The 21,863-nt window shown below is 39.6% G+C and overlaps 2 non-coding genes across 2 annotated transcripts; both read right to left on the bottom strand.

The window, feature by feature from the left end:
- Positions 1 to 6,362: 6,362 nt before the first annotated feature.
- trnat-ugu (transfer RNA threonine (anticodon UGU)) lies at positions 6,363 to 6,435 on the bottom strand. Its single transcript has one exon. It is a non-coding gene; the product is annotated as a tRNA-Thr (tRNA).
- Positions 6,436 to 7,901: 1,466 nt separating this feature from the next.
- Positions 7,902 to 7,974, bottom strand: trnat-ugu (transfer RNA threonine (anticodon UGU)). Its single transcript has one exon. It is a non-coding gene; the product is annotated as a tRNA-Thr (tRNA).
- Positions 7,975 to 21,863: the final 13,889 nt, after the last annotated feature.

Genomic DNA, 21,863 nt, shown 5'->3' with positions numbered 1-21,863 from the left:
ACATTGCCAAACAAACTGACGATACCATTCCACGTTTGCCGATTCTGTCCTTGGCCGCCCATCATGATTAAAAAAGGGCTGAAACTAGAGACAGGAGTAGCAGAGGTCATGTAAACCAGTGAAGCATGTTGAAAGAATAACAACATTAACTTGAACTTTTCCTTATATTAACTGTAACTCAGTAAAAACTTTTCAGTTGTGGCGTGTTGCATATATATTTTTGTTCAGTATGGTAAATAATGGTTACTTCTGAGAAAGTATTAAAACTTCTTAGAGCTAAGCGGCAGTATCCTGAATTTCTGCCTGACTGACGTGCCCAAAGCAAACTGCCTGTTACTCAGGCCCAGAAGCTAGGAAATGCATATAATTGGTAGAATTTGATAGAAAACACTTTGAAGTTTCTAAACTGTTAAAATAATGTCTGTGAGTATAACAGAATTGATATTGCAGGGAAAACCAGAGGAAAATCCATCCAGAAATATTTTTGGGGGGCGGTAACAGGCCTTTCCAATGCAAGTCTATGGGCCTATATATAAAAATTCTTCCCATATTGTAGTACCTATGGATTCCACCAGATGTCAACAGTCTTTATACAGGGTTTCAGGCTTGTTTATTGAAAAACAAACAAGTAATAGTCGTTTCTTCCAAGGGAGCTCAACAGACAAAGTAGGCTTTTGTGGCGCACGTGAATGAGGGCGCGCTCTTCGTTATTTTCCTTTCCTATTGAACACTGTTCTTTCCGTCTGAAATATTGTAGTTTATTTACATATTAGGGTACCTGAGGATTGAATAGAAACATTGTTTGACTTGTTTGGACGAAGTTTACCGGTAGCTTTTGGATTCCTTTGAATGCATGTTGAAGGAGTGGATTACTGAAATCAATGGCGCCAACTCAACTGACTTTTTTAGATATAAAGAAGAACTTTATCGAACAAAACGAACATTCATTGCGTAGCTGGGACCCTTGGGATTGCAAACAGAGGATGATCTTCAAAGGTAAGTGATTTATTTAACCTCTTACATCTAGACATTTAACCTCTTACACCTGCTCCAATAGCCAATTATGGTCGTGGCGCGAATTACAAATTCCTCAAAAATACAAAAACTTCCATTTTTCAAACATATGACTATTTTACACCATATTAAAGACAAGACTCTCCTTTATCTAACCACACTGTCCGATTTCAAAAAGGCTTTACAACGAAAGCAAAACATTAGATTATGTCAGCAGAGTACCCAGCCAGAAAAAATCAGACACCCATTTTTCAACCTAGCATATAATGTCACATAAATCCAAACCACAGCTAAATGCAGCACTAACCTTTGATGATCTTCATCAGATGACACCCCTAGGACATTATGTTATACAATACATGCATGTTTTGTTCAATCAAGTTCATATTTATATCAAAAACCAGCTTTTTACATTAGCATGTGACGTTCAGAACTAGCATACCCCCCGCAAACTTCCAGTGAATTTACTAAATTACTCACGATAAACGTTCACAAAAAACATAACAATTATTTTAAGAATTATAGATACAGAACTCCTCTATGCACTCGCTATGTCCAATTTTAAAATAGCTTTTCGGTGAAAGCACATTTTGCAATATTCTCAGTAGATAGCCCAGCCATCACGGCTAGCTATTTAGACACCCATCAAGTTTAGCACTCACCAAAGTCCGATTTACTACAAGAAATATGTTATTACCTTTGCTCATCTTCAGAATGCACTCCCAGGACTTCTACTTCAATAACAAATGTTGGTTTGGTCCCAAATAATCCATAGTTATATCCAAACAGCGGCGTTTTGTTCGTGCGTTCAAGACACTATCCGAATGGTAAAGAAGGGTGACGAGCACGACGCATTTCGTGACAAAAAAATTCTAAATATTCCATTACCGTACTTCGAAGCATGTCAACTGCTGTTTAAAATCAATTTTTATGCAATTTTTCTCTTAAAAAAAACGATAATATTCCGACCGGGAAATCGTTTTTTAGTACAAAGAGAGCAAAAGTAAAAGCATGGGATCCCCTCGTGCACGAGCTTCAGTCTGATGGCCCTCTGATCGACCACCATCCAAACGCGCTAAAGTTTTTCAGCCAGCAGGTGGAATTACATCATTCAGCTTTTTCCCGGGTTCTGAGAGCCTATGGGAGCCGAAGGAAGTGTCACGTTACAGCAAAGATCCTACATTTTCTTTAAACAGAGCCAAGAAGCTCAAGGAATGGTCAGAGAGGGTACTTCCTGTTTGGAATCTTCTCAGGTTTTTGCCTGCCATATGAGTTCTGTTATACTCACAGACACCATTCAAACAGTTTTAGAAACTTTAGGGTGTTTTCTATCCAAAGCCAATAATTATATGCATATTCTAGTTTCTGGGCAGGAGAAATAATCAGATTAAATCGGGTACGTTTTTTATCCGGCCGTGAAAATACTGCCCCCAGCCATAACAGGTTAATCGCTATTTGCGATTTTGTGAAGCCTGTGCTGGTTTAAAAAATATTTTTGATGTGGGGAGCTGTCATCAGATAATCACATGGTATGCTTTTGCCATAAAGCCTTTTTGAAATCCGACAACGCAGTTGGATTAACAGGAAGTTAAGCTTTTAAATGATATAAGACTTGCATGTTCATGAATGTTTAATATTATGACTTTGTCATTTGAATTTGGCGCTTTCCAATTTCACCGGATGTTGTCGGAAGAGGGTATTACTGTCAAGAGGAGTGAAACAAGGTTGTCCACTATCGACATATCCATTTATTATGGCCATCAAAATGATAGCTATTAAAATCAGATCCAACAATAATATCAAGGGGATAGAAATCTGAGTCTTAAAAACAAAGGTGTCATTGTACGCTGAGGACTCATGCTTTCTTTTAAATCCACCGTTTTGATCCAATAGACAATCTAGATAATTTCTCTAACCTCTCTGGAATACAACTGAACTATGATAAGTGTACCATTATAAAATGGGATGGTTTTCAGAGATTGGTGGGAGTGGTTGAGGGTAGCTGAAGGGTGGTATGTAAAATAAATACAAATATATGACTAATGTAAAATATACTGTGTCTGTAATATGTGTATAGTACGTATAAGCTAGAAGTAGAAGCCTAAGTATTGTTGTCCATTAATTTACTCAAATTAGGGAAGGGTGGTAGGGTTATGGGAAAATAATAAACTAAAATGTTTGTAAAAAAATGTATGAGGGATTGGAAATAATGCAGACATTACATTGAAAAAACCCACATTCTATCTGCAATATTAAAGCTGATCTACCCCTAAAAATAACAAATAGATGGTCATGAAGGAAAGGAGACAAGTAAAGGAGGAGAGGAGACTATTAAAGGAGATCTCTGAAGAATGGCTCCATAGCTCAGTGGTTAGAACACTGGTCTTGTAAACCAGGGGTCGTGAGTTAGATTTTTTCCTTGGGTCCTTGATTTTGACTCTACCCTCTGTGACATTCATCTGAAACTTTACACAGTGCTGCACAGGGTGGGAGTTACCATTTCTCTCGCTCTATACAGCAGAAAGTTCAAAATGTGACAACAAACTGACAATATCGCCCTGCAAAAATAATTCTCCCTGTATTATTACTGTAAGAGACATTGCCAAACAAACTAACGATACCATTCCACGTTTGCCGATTCTGTCCTGGGCCGCCCATCATGATTAAAAAAGGGCTGAAACTAGAGACAGGAGTAGCAGAGGTCATGTAAACCAGTGATGCATGTTGAAAGAATAACAACATTAACCTGTTTGTGATAGGGGGCAGTATTGAGAATTTGGAAAAAATATGTGCCCATTTTTAACTGCCTCCTACACCAACTCAGAAGCTAGAATATGCATACTATTGTTCAGGTTTGGATAGAAAACACCCTAAAGTTTCTAAAACTGTTTGAATGGTGTCTGTGAGTATAACAGAACTCCTATGGTAGGCAAAAACCTGACAAGGTTTCATGCAGGAAGTGGCCTGTCTGACAAGGAGTCGTGCGTCTTGCATCTGTTTATTGAAAAGTAAGGATCTTAGCTGTAACGTGACAATTCCTAGGGCTCCAATAGGCTCTCAGAACCCGGGAAAAACCTGAACGATGACGAGGCGGCCTCTGGCTGAAACAGATTATCGCCTTTGGTAAGTGGCCGATCAGAGGACCATTGAATGAGGTGCGTGCACGAATTGCCCCGTGGAGAAATTTCATTCGGCTGTTTAGGCTCATTGCAGATTGAAAACCATCCCATTTTAAATATATTTCTTGATGGATTTTCCTCGCGTTTTTGCCTGCCATATCAATTCTGTTATACTCACAGACATTATTTTAACAGTTTAGAAACTTCAAAGTGTTTTCTATCAAATTCTACCAATTATATGCATTTCCTAGCTTCTGGGCCTGAGTAACAGGCAGTTTGAATTGGGCACGTCAGTCAGGCAGAAATTCAGGATACTGCCCCCTAGCCCTAAGAAGTTTTAATACTTTCTCAGAAGTAGCCATTATTTACCATACTGAACAAAATATATATGCAACACGCAACAACTGAAAAGATTTTACTGAGTTACAGTTAATATAAGGAAAAATTCAAGTTAACCTCTATGGCGCATGTGGGACGAATTCGTCCCACCTACGTAACAGCCACCTGAATTCAGTGGCGCAATTTTTGAATCGTTTGAAATACTATTACTTCAATTTCTCAAACATATGACTATTTTACAGCTATTTAAAGACAAGACTCTCCTTAATCTAACCACACTGTCCGATTTCAAAAAGGCTTTACAACGAAAGCAAAACATTCGATTATGTCAGGAGAGTGCCCAGCCAGAAATAATCAGACACCCATTTTTCAACCTAGCATATAATGTCACATAAATCCAAACCACAGCTAAATGCAGCACTAACCTTTTATGATCTTCATCAGATGACACACCTAGGACATTATGTTATACAATACATGCATGTCTGTTCAATCAAGTTCATATTTATATCAAAAAACAGCTTTTTACATTAGCATGTGACGTTCAGAAAAAGCATACCCCCCGCAAACTTCCGGGGAATTTACTAACAGTTTGCTAAATTACTCACGATAAACGTTCACATAAAGCATAACAATTATTTGAAGAATTATAGATACATTACTCCTCTATGCACTCGATATGTCCGATTTTAAAATAGCTTTTCGGATGAAGCACATTTTGCAATATTCTAAGTACATAGCCCAGCCATCACGGGCTAGCTATTTAGACACCCACCCAGTTCAGCCTTCACCAAAATCACATTTACTATAAGAAAAATGTTATTACCTTTCCTGTTCTTCGTCAGAATACACTCCCAGGACTTCTACTTCAATAACAAATGTAGGTTTGGTCCCAAATAATCCATCGTTATATCCAAACAGCAACGTTTTGTTCGTGAGTTCTAGACACTATCAGAATGCTACATCACGGTCGTGCGCATGGCGCATGGCGTGACAAAAAATGTCTAAATATTCCATTACCGTACTTCGAAGCATGTCAACCGCATGTCAACCAATTTTTATGCCATTTATCTCGTAGAAAAGCGATAATATTCCGACCGGGAATCTGCAATGAGCCTAAACAGCCGAATGAAATTTCTCCACGGGGCAATTCGTGCACGCGCCTCATTCAATGGTCCTCTGATCGGCAACTTACCAAAGGCGATAATCTGTTTCAGCCAGAGGCCGCCTCATCATCGTTCAGGTTTTTCCCGGGTTCTGAGAGCCTATTGGAGCCCTAGGAATTGTCACGTTACAGCTAAGATCCTTACTTTTCAATAAACAGATGCAAGACGCACGACTCCTTGTCAGACAGGCCACTTCCTGCATGAAACCTTGTCAGGTTTTTGCCTGCCATAGGAGTTCTGTTATACTCACAGACACCATTCAAACAGTTTTAGAAACTTTAGGGTGTTTTCTATCCAAACCTGAACAATAATATGCATATTCTAGCTTCTGAGTTGGTGTAGGAGGCAGTTAAAAATGGGCACATATTTTTTCCAAATTCTCAATACTGCCCCCTATCCCAAACAGGTTAATGTTGTTATTCTTTCAACATGCATCACTGGTTTACATGACCTCTGCTACTCCTGTCTCTAGTTTCAGCCCTTTTTTAATCATGATGGGCGGCCCAGGACAGAATCGGCAAACGTGAAATGGTATCGTTAGTTTGTTTGGCAATGTCTCTTACAGTAATAATACAGGGAGAATTATTTTTGCAGGGCGATATTGTCAGTTTGTTGTCACATTTTGAACTTTCTGCTGTATAGAGCGAGAGAAATGGTAACTCCCACCCTGTGCAGCACTGTGTAAAGTTTCAGATGAATGTCACAGAGGGTAGAGTCAAAATCGAGGCCCCAGTGAGAATCGAACTCACGACCCCTGGTTTACAAGACCAGTGCTCTAACCACTGAGCTATGGAGCCATTCTTCAGAAATCTCCTTTAATAGTCTCCTCTCCTCCTTTACTTGTCTCCTTTCCTTCATGACCATCTATTTGTTATTTTTAGGGGTAGATCAGCTTTAATATTGCAGATAGAATGTGGGTTTTTTCAATGTAATGTCTGCATTATTTCCAATCCCTCAAACATTTTTTTACAAACATTTTAGTTTATTATTTTCCCATAACCCTACCACCCTTCCCTAATTTGAGTAAATTAATGGACAACAATACTTAGGCTTCTACTTCTAGCTTATACATACTATACACATATTACAGACACAGTATATTTTACATTAGTCAGAATTTTCTATTTATTTTACATACCACCCTTCAGCTACCCTCAACCACTCCCACCAATCTCTGAAAACCATCCCATTTTATAATGGTACACTTATCATAGTTCATTTGTATTCCAGAGAGGTTAGAGAAATTATCTAGATTGTCTATGGGATCAAAACGGTGGATTTAAAAGAAAGCATGAGTCCTCAGCGTACAATGACACCTTTGTTTTTAAGACTCAGATTTCTATCCCCTTGATATTATTGTTGGATCTGATTTTAATAGCTATCATTTTGATGGCCATAATAAATAGATATGTCGATAGTGGACAACCTTGTTTCACTCCTCTTGACAGTAATACCCTCTTCCGACAACATCCGGTGAAATTGGAAAGCGCCAAATTCAAATGACAAAGTCATAATATTAAACATTCATGAACATACAAGTGTCTTATATAATTTAAAAGCTTAACTTCCTGTTAATCCAACTGCGTTGTCAGATTTCAAAAAGGCTTTATGGCAAAAGCATACCATGTGATTATCTGACGACAGCTCCCCACATCAAAAATATTTTTTTCAACCAGCACAGGCTTCACAAAATCACAAATAGCGATTAAATAAATCACTTACCTTTGAAGATCTTCCTCTGTTTGCAATCCCAAGGGTCCCAGCTACGCAATGAATGTTTGTTTTGTTCGATAAAGTCCTTCTTTATATCCGAAAAAGTCAGTTGAGTTGGCGCCATTGATTTCAGTAATCCACTCCTTCAACATGCATACAAAGCAATCCAATAGTTACCGGTAAACTTCGTCCAAAAGAGTCAAACAATTTTTCTATTCAATCCTCAGGTACCCTAATATGTAAATAAACTATAATATTTCAGACGGAAAGAACGGTGTTCAATAGGAAAGGAAAATAACGAAGAGCGTGCCCTCATTCATGTGCCCACAAAAGCCTAATTTTCCTGTTGAGCTCACATGGAAGAAACTACTATTACTTGTTTGTTTTTCAATATGTATATATGTATATCAATATGTATATTGCGATATTGTCAGTTTGTTGTCACATTTTGAACTTTCTGCTGTATAGAGCGAGAGAAATGGTAACTCCCACCCTGTGCAGCACTGTGTAAAGTTTCAGATGAATGTCACAGAGGGTAGAGTCAAAATCAAGGCCCCAGTGAGAATCAAACTCTCGACAACTGGTTTACAAGACCAGTGCTCTAACCACTGAGCTATGGAGCCATTCTTCAGAAATCTCCTTTAATAGTCTCCTCTTCTCCTTTACTTGTCTCCTTTCCTTCATGACCATCTATTTGTTATTTTTAGGGGTAGATCAGCTTTAATATTGCAGATAGAATGTGGGTTTTTTCAATGTAATGTCTGCATTATTTCCAATCCCTCATACATTTTTTTACAAACATTTTAGTTTATTAATTTCCCATAACCCTACCACCCCTCCCTAATTTGAGCAAATTAATGGACTACAATACTTAGGCTTCTACTTCTAGCTTATACGTACTATACACATATTACAGACACAGTATATTTTACATTAGTCATATATTTGTATTTATTTTACGTACCACCCTTCAGCTACCCTCAACCACTCCCACCAATCTCTGAAAACCATCCCATTTTATAATGGTACACTTATCATAGTTCAGTTGTATTCCAGAGAGGTTAGAGAAATTATCTAGATTGTCTATGGGATCAAAACGGTGGATTTAAAAGAAAGCATGAGTCCTCAGCGTACAATGACACCTTTGTTTTTAAGACTCAGATTTCTATCCCCTTGATATTATTGTTGGATCTGATTTTAATAGCTATCATTTTGATGGCCATAATAAATAGATATGTCGATAGTGGACAACCTTGTTTCACTCCTCTTGACAGTAATACCCTCTTCCGACAACATCATGTGAAATTGGAAAGCGCCAAATTCAAATGACAAAGTCATAATATTAAACATTCATGAACATACAAGTGTCTTATATCATTTAAAAGCTTAACTTCCTGTTAATCCAACTGCGTTGTCAGATTTCAAAAAGGCTTTATGGCAAAAGCATACCATGTGATTATCTGACGACAGCTCCCCACATCAAAAATGTTTTTTCAACCAGCACAGGCTTCACAAAATCACAAATAGTGATTAAATAAATCACTTACCTTTGAAGATCTTCCTCTGTTTGCAATCCCAAGGGTCCCAGCTACGCAATGAATGTTTGTTTTGTTCTATAAAGTCCTTCTTTATATCCAAAAAAGTCAGTTGAGTTGGCGCCATTGATTTCAGTAATCCACTCCTTCAACATGCATACAAAGCAATCCAAAAGCTACCGGTAAACTTCGTCCAAACAAGTCAAACAATTTTTCTATTCAATCCTCAGGTACCCTAATATGTAAATAAACTATAATATTTCAGACGGAAAAAACAGTGTTCAATAGGAAAGGAAAATAACGAAGAGCGCGCCCTCATTCACGTGCGCACAAAAGCCTAATTTTCCTGTTGAGCTCCCTTGGAAGAAACGACTATTACTTGTTTGTTTTTCAAGAAACAAGCCTGAAACCCTGTATAAAGACTGTTGACATCTAGTGGAATCCATAGGTACTACAATATGGGAATAATTTTTATAAGTAGGCCCATAGACTTGCATTGGAAAGGCCTGTTACCGCCCCCCAAAAATATGTTTCTGGATGGATTTTCCTCTGATTTTTGCCTGCCATATCAATTCTGTTATACTCACAGACATTATGTTAACAGTTTAGAAACTTCAAAGTGTTTTCTATCAAATTCTACCAATTATATGCATTTCCTAGCTTCTTGGCCTGAGTAACAGGCAGTTTGCTTTGGGCACGTCAGTCAGGCAGAAATTCAGGATACTGCCCCCTAGCCCTAAGAAGTTTTAATACTTTCTCAGAAGTAGCCATTATTTACCATACTGAACAAAATATATATGCAACACGCAACAACTGAAAAGATTTTACTGATTTACAGTAAGGGAATACCCCCCTGATTTGGACAAAATAACATGGGAACATATTGGCATAGCACGAATCATACACATGATTGCAAAAACCACCCAAAGCGGCCCATCTCCGGGCCAATCATATTGCAATATTCCTATGGCAATTGCCAATTGTAACACCCCAAATTTCCTTTAGATGGCGAGCGTGCTCCACCTTGGATTTTCATACAGCAAATGATACCCAATTCTTACCCAAGTCTCAGATTTTGATAAAATGATTTTTTTTTGAAAACTTAGCACCTTGTAAAAAAGTGGTTTCTGGACCGTTTTTCGATTTTTTTTTAATTTTTATGTCAATTACACATGTATAAGAGCTGTATGGACATACTTTTGACATATTTTATTGACATAATTTTTTGGGTTGTTTTTGCTTGTGCATAAGGCATATGGTTTGTGCATTTGGAATATGATTTCATAGGAAGTCAAAAGTGACATATTTGCTTGTGCATAAGGCATATGATTTGTGCATTTGGAATATGATTTCATAGGAAGTCAAAAGTGACATATTTATATTTTTTGCCAAATGCCATTAGAAATGTGCAAATGAAATGTCCAATTCTTTTTTTGTCAATTATACATGTATGAAAGTATTGAATGTGCCAAATCAGTATGTTTGTCCGTTTGCCATGTAAGATCATAGGAAGTCGGTTTCCAAACCCAAAAGTCAGTGAACCATGGTCCAAATGGCATTTATACTGCCCAAATGATATATATCCCTATGTTAAGCCATGAATCAACGCAGATGGTCTACTTGTCATGTATGATGAGGGAGAAGTGGGACTCTGTTGCTTTTAACATTTTTAACGAATTTGACATGCTCAGAATGCATAATTGACTGGCCCGATGATCTCGAGATGGCCGTGCAGTGACTGTGGTTCCTCTCCATCGCTCGTTGTGTTGATTTCATCATGTCAACTTTGGTGATATTTTTTGCTGTTGAATCATATTGCAAATGCGCGTTACATTTGCAATATTGCGCGTTACGTTTGCAATATGATTCAATGGGCATTTAGCATCACGAATTTAGGCATGCTCAAAAATACTGCAGAAATGCATTATTGACTGGCTCGATGAACTCGGGATGGCTGGGCAGTGACTGTGGTTCCTCTCCATTGCTCGTCACCCAGCAGTCAGCGTCCATCAGTCAATTAGATGTCATTTTGACACCAAACTGATAGCATCTGACACCAAATCCACTTTTTCCAACTCGTATAGAAGCCAACTATCACATATGTCAGAGAAGGCCCATAATTCACAGTGCTTTCAATTTTAACCATAAAAAACATAAAACACATAGTTACGTTATAGCTGCGGGTCCAGCTCTGACATTATGTGTAGGCCTATGTGAGGCGACCCCGAATCCCAAGTTTTGGCTCGATAGGTCATTCGGTGCCCGAGCAATGGCCTTAATTGGTGCTGAAAATCCACTTTTTCAGGGCGTTACTACGGGGTCCCTGAATGAGCTATCGGACAGAGACATTGGGGTCCGTCTCTATGGGCCGAGGCGGTTTCAATGCACCTAGTCTTGCGAATCTGGGACATTTCTACATGTCGCCATGTCCGTGATATTCAAAATGAATTGAAAATATTGCAAATGTACGAGGCGGTTTCTCGGTCAGAGAACCTTCTAGAGCCCCATAAATCACCGTGCACTATCGACTTGAGCTCTAGAACAGGTTTCTAAAATTTCGGAGCTCTAGGTCTGACGGTTCTTGAATCGTTTGAATGAAAGTAACTATTGAAGGCGTTATAAGCCTCTAAGCCCCACACTATGTACCTATGGCCAAATTGTGTGTGTGTGTTTTTGGTTTTTTTGCAAAAAGAATAGACACACGTTGTCTTTGGGGTAGGCATATACAGAATCCTGAATATGAAGTCTCTACCTTAAGAATTGACTGAATGACACATGGTTGAGTTGAGTGATTTTCACTATCTGCAGGTGGCAATATGACAATAGCTCTTGGGTGTTTTTAACCACTTCCGGTTGTCACAGGAAGCTCTTGCTTCACACACGTTGTCTTTGGGGTAGACATAAACAGAATCCTGAATAAGAAGTCTCTACCTTAAGAATTGACTGAGTAACAGATGGTTGAGTTGCGTGATTTTCACAATGCGCACGTAATATGACAATAGCTCTTGGGTGTTTTTAACCACTTCCGGTTGTCACAGGAAGCTCTTGCTTCACACACGTTGTCTTTGGGGTAGACATAAACAGAATCCTGAATAAGAAGTCTCTACCTTAAGAATTGACTGAGTAACAGATGGTTGAGTTGCGTGATTTTCACTATGCGCACGTAATATGACAATAGCTCTTGGGTGATTTTAACCACTTCCGGTTGTCACAGGAACTCTTGCTTCACACACGTTGTCTTTGGGGTAGACATAAACAGAATCCTGAATAAGAAGTCTCTACCTTAAGAATTGACTGAGTAACAGATGGTTGAGTTGCGTGATTTTCACTATCTGCAGGTGGCAATATGACAATAGCTCTAGGCTATTTTTAACCACTTCCGGTTGTCACAGGAAGCTCTTGCTTCACACACGTTGTCTTTGGGGTAGACATAAACAGAATCCTGAATAAGAAGCCTCTACCTTAAGAATTGACTGAATGACAGATGGTTGAGTTGCGTGATTTTCACTATATGCAGGTTGTCCATATGACAATAGCTCTAGGCTGTTTTAACCACTTCCCGTTGTCACAGGAAGTTCTTACTCAACACACGTTGTCTTTGGGGTAGACATAAACAGAATCCTGAATAAGAAGTCTCTACCTTAAGAATTGACTGAGTAACAGATGGTTGAGTTGCGTGATTTTCACTATGTGCACGTAATATGACAATAGCTCTTGGGTGTTTTTAACCACTTCCGGTTGTCACAGGAAGCTCTTGCTTCACACACGTTGTCTTTGGGGTAGACATAAACAGAATCCTGAATAAGAAGTCTCTACCTTAAGAATTGACTGAGTAACAGATGGTTGAGTTGCGTGATTTTCACTATCTGCAGGTGGCAATATGACAATAGCTCTTGGGTGTTTTTAACCACTTCCGGTTGTCACAGGAAGCTCTTGCTTCACACACGTTGTCTTTGGGGTAGACATAAACAGAATCCTGAATAAGAAGCCTCTACCTTAAGAATTGACTGAGTGACAGATGGTTGAGTTGCGTGATTTTCACTATATGCAGGTTGTCCATATGACAATAGCTCTAGGCTGTTTTAACCACTTCCCGTTGTCACAGGAAGTTCTTACTCAACACACGTTGTCTTTGGGGTAGACATAAACAGAATCCTGAATAAGAAGTCTCTACCTTAAGAATTGACTGAGTAACAGATGGTTGAGTTGCGTGATTTTCACTATGCGCACGTAATATGACAATAGCTCTTGGTGTTTTTAACCACTTCCGGTTGTCACAGGAAGCTCTTGCTTCACACACGTTGTCTTTGGGGTAGACATAAACAGAATCCTGAATAAGAAGCCTCTACCTTAAGAATTGACTGAATGACAGATGGTTGAGTTGCGTGATTTTCACTATATGCAGGTTGACCATATGACAATAGCTCTAGGCTGTTTTAACCACTTCCCGTTGTCACAGGAAGTTCTTACTCAACACACGTTGTCTTTGGGGTAGACATAAACAGAATCCTGAATAAGAAGTCTCTACCTTAAGAATTGACTGAGTAACAGATGGTTGAGTTGCGTGATTTTCACTATGCGCACGTAATATGACAATAGCTCTTGGGTGATTTTAACCACTTCCGGTTGTCACAGGAAGCTCTTGCTTCACACACGTTGTCTTTGGGGTAGACATAAACAGAATCCTGAATAAGAAGTCTCTACCTTAAGAATTGACTGAGTAACAGATGGTTGAGTTGCGTGATTTTCACTATCTGCAGGTGGCAATATGACAATAGCTCTTGGGTGTTTTTAACCACTTCCGGTTGTCACAGGAAGCTCTTGCTTCACACACGTTGTCTTTGGGGTAGACATAAACAGAATCCTGAATAAGAAGTCTCTACCTTAAGAATTGACTGAGTAACAGATGGTTGAGTTGCGTGATTTTCACTATCTGCAGGTGGCAATATGACAATAGCTCTAGGCTATTTTAACCACTTCCGGTTGTCACAGGAAGCTCTTGCTTCACACACGTTGTCTTTGGGGTAGACATAAACAGAATCCTGAATAAGAAGCCTCTACCTTAAGAATTGACTGAATGACAGATGGTTGAGTTGCGTGATTTTCACTATATGCAGGTTGTCCATATGACAATAGCTCTAGGCTGTTTTAACCACTTCCCGTTGTCACAGGAAGTTCTTACTCAACACACGTTGTCTTTGGGGTAGACATAAACAGAATCCTGAATAAGAAGTCTCTACCTTAAGAATTGACTGAGTAACAGATGGTTGAGTTGCGTGATTTTCACTATCTGCAGGTGGCAATATGACAATAGCTCTTGGGTGTTTTTAACCACTTCCGGTTGTCACAGGAAGCTCTTGCTTCACACACGTTGTCTTTGGGGTAGACATAAACAGAATCCTGAATAAGAAGCCTCTACCTTAAGAATTGACTGAATGACAGATGGTTGAGTTGCGTGATTTTCACTATATGCAGGTTGACCATATGACAATAGCTCTAGGCTGTTTTAACCACTTCCCGTTGTCACAGGAAGTTCTTACTCAACACACGTTGTCTTTGGGGTAGACATAAACAGAATCCTGAATAAGAAGTCTCTACCTTAAGAATTGACTGAGTAACAGATGGTTGAGTTGCGTGATTTTCACTATGCTCACGTAATATGACAATAGCTCTTGGGTGTTTTTAACCACTTCCGGTTGTCACAGGAAGCTCTTGCTTCACACACGTTGTCTTTGGGGTAGACATAAACAGAATCCTGAATAAGAAGTCTCTACCTTAAGAATTGACTGAGTAACAGATGGTTGAGTTGCGTGATTTTCACTATGCGCACGTAATATGACAATAGCTCTTGGGTGATTTTAACCACTTCCGGTTGTCACAGGAAGCTCTTGCTTCACACACGTTGTCTTTGGGGTAGACATAAACAGAATCCTGAATAAGAAGTCTCTACCTTAAGAATTGACTGAGTAACAGATGGTTGAGTTGCGTGATTTTCACTATCTGCAGGTGGCAATATGACAATAGCTCTAGGCTGTTTTTTAACCACTTCCGGTTGTCACAGGAAGCTCTTGCTTCACACACGTTGTCTTTGGGGTAGACATAAACAGAATCCTGAATAAGAAGTCTCTACCTTAAGAATTGACTGAGTAACAGATGGTTGAGTTGCGTGATTTTCACTATATGCAGGTGTCAATATGACAATAGCTCTAGGCTGTTTTAACCACTTCCGGTTGTCACAGGAAGCTTCTTACTTCAACACACGTTGTCTTTGGGGTAGACATAAACAGAATCCTGAATAAGAAGTCTCTACCTTAAGAATTGACTGAGTAACAGATGGTTGAGTTGCGTGATTTTCACTATGCGCACGTAATATGACAATAGCTCTTGGGTGTTTTTAACCACTTCCGGTTGTCACAGGAAGCTCTTGCTTCACACACGTTGTCTTTGGGGTAGACATAAACAGAATCCTGAATAAGAAGTCTCTACCTTAAGAATTGACTGAGTAACAGATGGTTGAGTTGCGTGATTTTCACTATATGCAGGTGTCCATATGACAATAGCTCTAGGCTGTTTTAACCACTTCCCGTTGTCACAGGAAGTTCTTACTTCACACACGTTGTCTTTGGGGTAGACATAAACAGAATCCTGAATAAGAAGTCTCTACCTTAAGAATTGACTGAGTAACAGATGGTTGAGTTGCGTGATTTTCACTATGTGCACGTAATATGACAATAGCTCTTGGGTGTTTTTAACCACTTCCGGTTGTCACAGGAAGCTCTTGCTTCACACACGTTGTCTTTGGGGTAGACATAAACAGAATCCTGAATAAGAAGTCTCTACCTTAAGAATTGACTGAGTAACAGATGGTTGAGTTGCGTGATTTTCACTATATGCAGGTTGTCCATATGACAATAGCTCTAGGCTGTTTTAACCACTTCCCGTTGTCACAGGAAGTTCTTACTCAACACACGTTGTCTTTGGGGTAGACATAAACAGAATCCTGAATAAGAAGTCTCTACCTTAAGAATTGACTGAGTAACAGATGGTTGAGTTGCGTGATTTTCACTATGCGCACGTAATATGACAATAGCTCTTGGGTGTTTTAACCACTTCCGGTTGTCACAGGAAGCTCTTGCTTCACACACGTTGTCTTTGGGGTAGACATAAACAGAATCCTGAATAAGAAGTCTCTACCTTAAGAATTGACTGAGTAACAGATGGTTGAGTTGCGTGATTTTCACTATGCTCACGTAATATGACAATAGCTCTTGGGTGTTTTAACCACTTCCGGTTGTCACAGGAAGCTCTTGCTTCACACACGTTGTCTTTGGGGTAGACATAAACAGAATCCTGAATAAGAAGTCTCTACCTTAAGAATTGACTGAGTAACAGATGGTTGAGTTGCGTGATTTTCACTATCTGCAGGTGGCAATATGACAATAGCTCTAGGGCTGTTTTAACCACTTCCGGTTGTCACAGGAAGCTCTTGCTTCACACACGTTGTCTTTGGGGTAGACATAAACAGAATCCTGAATAAGAAGTCTCTACCTTAAGAATTGACTGAGTAACAGATGGTTGAGTTGCGTGATTTTCACTATGCTCACGAAATATGACAATAGCTCTTGGGTGTTTTTAACCACTTCCGGTTGTCACAGGAAGCTCTTGCTTCACACACGTTGTCTTTGGGGTAGACATAAACAGAATCCTGAATAAGAAGCTTCTACCTTAAGAATTGACTGAATGACAGATGGTTGAGTTGCGTGATTTTCACTATATGCAGGTTGTCCATATGACAATAGCTCTAGGCTGTTTTAACCACTTCCCGTTGTCACAGGAAGTTCTTACTCAACACACGTTGTCTTTGGGGTAGACATAAACAGAATCCTGAATAAGAAGTCTCTACCTTAAGAATTGACTGAGTAACAGATGGTTGAGTTGCGTGATTTTCACTATGCGCACGTAATATGACAATAGCTCTTGGGTGTTTTAACCACTTCCGGTTGTCACAGGAAGCTCTTGCTTCACACACGTTGTCTTTGGGGTAGACATAAACAGAATCCTGAATAAGAAGTCTCTACCTTAAGAATTGACTGAGTAACAGATGGTTGAGTTGCGTGATTTTCACTATGCTGCACGTGAATATGACAATAGCTCTAGGGCTGATTTTAACCACTTCCCGGTTGTCACAGGAAGCTCTTGCTTCACACACGTTGTCTTTGGGGTAGACATAAACAGAATCCTGAATAAGAAGTCTCTACCTTAAGAATTGACTGAGTAACAGATGGTTGAGTTGCGTGATTTTCACTATCTGCAGGTGCAATATGACAATAGCTCTAGGCTATTTTTAACCACTTCCGGTTGTCACAGGAAGCTCTTGCTTCACACACGTTGTCTTTGGGGTAGACATAAACAGAATCCTGAATAAGAAGTCTCTACCTTAAGAATTGACTGAGTAACAGATGGTTGAGTTGCGTGATTTTCACTATATGCAGGTTGTCCATATGACAATAGCTCTAGGCTGTTTTAACCACTTCCCGTTGTCACAGGAAGTTCTTACTCAACACACGTTGTCTTTGGGGTAGACATAAACAGAATCCTGAATAAGAAGTCTCTACCTTAAGAATTGACTGAGTAACAGATGGTTGAGTTGCGTGATTTTCACTATGTGCACGTAATATGACAATAGCTCTTGGGTGTTTTTAACCACTTCCGGTTGTCACAGGAAGCTCTTGCTTCACACACGTTGTCTTTGGGGTAGACATAAACAGAATCCTGAATAAGAAGTCTCTACCTTAAGAATTGACTGAGTAACAGATGGTTGAGTTGCGTGATTTTCACTATGCAGGTTGTCCATATGACAATAGCTCTAGGCTGTTTTAACCACTTCCCGTTGTCACAGGAAGTTCTTACTCAACACACGTTGTCTTTGGGGTAGACATAAACAGAATCCTGAATAAGAAGTCTCTACCTTAAGAATTGACTGAGTAACAGATGGTTGAGTTGCGTGATTTTCACTATGTGCACGTAATATGACAATAGCTCTTGGGTGTTTTTAACCACTTCCGGTTGTCACAGGAAGCTCTTGCTTCACACACGTTGTCTTTGGGGTAGACATAAACAGAATCCTGAATAAGAAGCCTCTACCTTAAGAATTGACTGAATGACAGATGGTTGAGTTGCGTGATTTTCACTATATGCAGGTTGTCCATATGACAATAGCTCTAGGCTGTTTTAACCACTTCCCGTTGTCACAGGAAGTTCTTACTCAACACACGTTGTCTTTGGGGTAGACATAAACAGAATCCTGAATAAGAAGTCTCTACCTTAAGAATTGACTGAGTAACAGATGGTTGAGTTGCGTGATTTTCACTATGCGCACGTAATATGACAATAGCTCTTGGGTGTTTTTAACCACTTCCGGTTGTCACAGGAAGCTCTTGCTTCACACACGTTGTCTTTGGGGTAGACATAAACAGAATCCTGAATAAGAAGTCTCTACCTTAAGAATTGACTGAGTAACAGATGGTTGAGTTGCGTGATTTTCACTATCTGCAGGTGCAATATGACAATAGCTCTAGGCTGTTTTTAACCACTTCCGGTTGTCACAGGAAGCTCTTGCTTCACACACGTTGTCTTTGGGGTAGACATAAACAGAATCCTGAATAAGAAGTCTCTACCTTAAGAATTGACTGAGTAACAGATGGTTGAGTTGCGTGATTTTCACTATATGCAGGTTGTCCATATGACAATAGCTCTAGGCTGTTTTAACCACTTCCCGTTGTCACAGGAAGTTCTTACTCAACACACGTTGTCTTTGGGGTAGACATAAACAGAATCCTGAATAAGAAGTCTCTACCTTAAGAATTGACTGAGTAACAGATGGTTGAGTTGCGTGATTTTCACTATGTGCACGTAATATGACAATAGCTCTTGGGTGTTTTTAACCACTTCCGGTTGTCACAGGAAGCTCTTGCTTCACACACGTTGTCTTTGGGGTAGACATAAACAGAATCCTGAATAAGAAGTCTCTACCTTAAGAATTGACTGAGTAACAGATGGTTGAGTTGCGTGATTTTCACTATCTGCAGGTGGCAATATGACAATAGCTCTTGGGTGTTTTTAACCACTTCCGGTTGTCACAGGAAGCTCTTGCTTCACACACGTTGTCTTTGGGGTAGACATAAACAGAATCCTGAATAAGAAGCCTCTACCTTAAGAATTGACTGAATGACAGATGGTTGAGTTGCGTGATTTTCACTATATGCAGGTTGTCCATATGACAATAGCTCTAGGCTGTTTTAACCACTTCCCGTTGTCACAGGAAGTTCTTACTCAACACACGTTGTCTTTGGGGTAGACATAAACAGAATCCTGAATAAGAAGTCTCTACCTTAAGAATTGACTGAGTAACAGATGGTTGAGTTGCGTGATTTTCACTATGCGCACGTAATATGACAATAGCTCTTGGGTGTTTTTAACCACTTCCGGTTGTCACAGGAAGCTCTTGCTTCACACACGTTGTCTTTGGGGTAGACATAAACAGAATCCTGAATAAGAAGTCTCTACCTTAAGAATTGACTGAGTAACAGATGGTTGAGTTGCGTGATTTTCACTATCTGCAGGTGGCAATATGACAATAGCTCTTGGGTGATTTTAACCACTTCCGGTTGTCACAGGAAGCTCTTGCTTCACACACGTTGTCTTTGGGGTAGACATAAACAGAATCCTGAATAAGAAGTCTCTACCTTAAGAATTGACTGAGTAACAGATGGTTGAGTTGCGTGATTTTCACTATCTGCAGGTGGCAATATGACAATAGCTCTAGGCTATTTTTAACCACTTCCGGTTGTCACAGGAAGCTCTTGCTTCACACACGTTGTCTTTGGGGTAGACATAAACAGAATCCTGAATAAGAAGCCTCTACCTTAAGAATTGACTGAATGACAGATGGTTGAGTTGCGTGATTTTCACTATATGCAGGTTGTCCATATGACAATAGCTCTAGGCTGTTTTAACCACTTCCCGTTGTCACAGGAAGTTCTTACTCAACACACGTTGTCTTTGGGGTAGACATAAACAGAATCCTGAATAAGAAGTCTCTACCTTAAGAATTGACTGAGTAACAGATGGTTGAGTTGCGTGATTTTCACTATGTGCACGTAATATGACAATAGCTCTTGGGTGTTTTTAACCACTTCCGGTTGTCACAGGAAGCTCTTGCTTCACACACGTTGTCTTTGGGGTAGACATAAACAGAATCCTGAATAAGAAGCCTCTACCTTAAGAATTGACTGAATGACAGATGGTTGAGTTGCGTGATTTTCACTATATGCAGGTTGTCCATATGACAATAGCTCTAGGCTGTTTTAACCACTTCCCGTTGTCACAGGAAGTTCTTACTCAACACACGTTGTCTTTGGGGTAGACATAAACAGAATCCTGAATAAGAAGTCTCTACCTTAAGAATTGACTGAGTAACAGATGGTTGAGTTGCGTGATTTTCACTATGCTGCACGTAATATGACAATAGCTCTTGGTGTTTTTAACCACTTCCGGTTGTCACAGGAAGCTCTTGCTTCACACACGTTGTCTTTGGGGTAGACATAAACAGAATCCTGAATAAGAAGCCTCTACCTTAAGAATTGACTGAATGACAGATGGTTGAGTTGCGTGATTTTCACTATATGCAGGTTGACCATATGACAATAGCTCTAGGCTGTTTTAACCACTTCCCGTTGTCACAGGAAGTTCTTACTCAACACACGTTGTCTTTGGGGTAGACATAAACAGAATCCTGAATAAGAAGTCTCTACCTTAAGAATTGACTGAGTAACAGATGGTTGAGTTGCGTGATTTTCACTATGCGCACGTAATATGACAATAGCTCTTGGGTGATTTTAACCACTTCCGGTTGTCACAGGAAGCTCTTGCTTCACACACGTTGTCTTTGGGGTAGACATAAACAGAATCCTGAATAAGAAGTCTCTACCTTAAGAATTGACTGAATAACAGATGGTTGAGTTGCGTGATTTTCACTATCTGCAGGTGGCAATATGACAATAGCTCTTGGGTGTTTTAACCACTTCCGGTTGTCACAGGAAGCTCTTGCTTCACACACGTTGTCTTTGGGGTAGACATAAACAGAATCCTGAATAAGAAGTCTCTACCTTAAGAATTGACTGAGTAACAGATGGTTGAGTTGCGTGATTTTCACTATCTGCAGGTGGCAATATGACAATAGCTCTAGGCTATTTTTAACCACTTCCGGTTGTCACAGGAAGCTCTTGCTTCACACACGTTGTCTTTGGGGTAGACATAAACAGAATCCTGAATAAGAAGCCTCTACCTTAAGAATTGACTGAATGACAGATGGTTGAGTTGCGTGATTTTCACTATATGCAGGTTGTCCATATGACAATAGCTCTAGGCTGTTTTAACCACTTCCCGTTGTCACAGGAAGTTCTTACTCAACACACGTTGTCTTTGGGGTAGACATAAACAGAATCCTGAATAAGAAGTCTCTACCTTAAGAATTGACTGAGTAACAGATGGTTGAGTTGCGTGATTTTCACTATGTGCACGTAATATGACAATAGCTCTTGGGTGTTTTTAACCACTTCCGGTTGTCACAGGAAGCTCTTGCTTCACACACGTTGTCTTTGGGGTAGACATAAACAGAATCCTGAATAAGAAGTCTCTACCTTAAGAATTGACTGAGTAACAGATGGTTGAGTTGCGTGATTTTCACTATCTGCAGGTGGCAATATGACAATAGCTCTTGGGTGTTTTAACCACTTCCGGTTGTCACAGGAAGCTCTTGCTTCACACACGTTGTCTTTGGGGTAGACATAAACAGAATCCTGAATAAGAAGTCTCTACCTTAAGAATTGACTGAGTAACAGATGGTTGAGTTGCGTGATTTTCACTATCTGCAGGTGGCAATATGACAATAGCTCTAGGCTATTTTTAACCACTTC

The sequence above is a fragment of the Salmo trutta genome, chromosome 37, assembly GCF_901001165.1.
Source record: "Salmo trutta chromosome 37, fSalTru1.1, whole genome shotgun sequence".
NCBI classification, from domain to species: Eukaryota; Metazoa; Chordata; class Actinopteri; order Salmoniformes; family Salmonidae; genus Salmo; species Salmo trutta.
The sequence above is the reverse complement of the archived record's forward strand: the minus strand, read 5'-3'. Positions and strand labels throughout refer to the sequence as shown.